This window comes from Trachymyrmex cornetzi, unplaced genomic scaffold (genome assembly GCF_001594075.2).
Source record: "Trachymyrmex cornetzi isolate Tcor2-1 unplaced genomic scaffold, Tcor1.1 scaffold1307, whole genome shotgun sequence".
NCBI classification, from domain to species: Eukaryota; Metazoa; Arthropoda; class Insecta; order Hymenoptera; family Formicidae; genus Trachymyrmex; species Trachymyrmex cornetzi.
Genome location: NW_017295881.1, coordinates 35819 through 36741, shown reverse-complemented (window position 1 = coordinate 36741; position 923 = coordinate 35819). Strand labels below are relative to the sequence as shown.

At 28.9% G+C, this 923-nt stretch overlaps 1 protein-coding gene across 2 annotated transcripts in view; it reads left to right on the top strand.

Moving 5' to 3' along the window:
- The window catches only part of Tspan6 (tetraspanin 6), a 22411-nt gene that overhangs the window by 14703 nt on the left and 6785 nt on the right, over positions 1–923 (top strand). The window lies entirely within an intron of this gene.

The window sequence follows — 923 nt, the reverse complement described above, 5'->3', positions numbered from 1 at the left end:
GGTACGGCGCGCCGCGCCGTTCGAGCTTAGAGGCTCACTTGCTTTACTCCCCGCATAATATATAATTATATTAATTACTAATAAATATATAATTATATTATATTTCTCTGTATAATACATAAGAATGATTATGTATTTTTCTAAAATATACTTATGATACTTTAAAATGATATCGCCATATATTTTATGTCGTGTATTTCAGCGATGTTTTGTTATTAGTTAAATAATATTGAACTTTGAGCGTATTTTCGCTCAACTTTGCTCTATACAAAAATTGATGGAGTAGGGGTAAAACGTCGGCTTGCCTTCGCTACATGAAATCGCATCTTAAGAGAGTAAGACAATGAGCTGAAGTTTACCGAAAGGTGGAGAAACAACCTAAATCGAGTATATAGTTCTATGTTAATCTATAGTTTATATTACATGTACTATCGATTTTTAGTATTGATTGTGAGCAGCTTATATACGCATAAAAAGTTATGTGTTACATACATATGTACATACATATATTCGCATAATTTAAATACATACACTCTACAATATTTTATTTTTCTGTTAATTTTATAACAAATACTGTTTTTTAAACAAAACCAATTTTTAAATCTATTTTTGTGGAAGACTACATTACCATCCCTGTTTCTTAGAGAGAGAGAGAGAGAGAGAGAGAGAGAGAGAGAGAGAGAGAGAGAGAGAGAGAGAGTGTATGCAGTGTTTTTATAAATCCTAAGTATTCTAAGTATAAATATTTTATAACTTTGAGTCTAGAATCAAACAACACTCTGACGAATATAATCGTTAAGTTTAAAATTTAAATATTAATTATTAATCAAGTTATTGTATAAAATATAAGTAGGGTGCCATAATACCACTTTCTTCTTTAATAAAGAGACAATTTGAATACACGTAATACATACATATATATA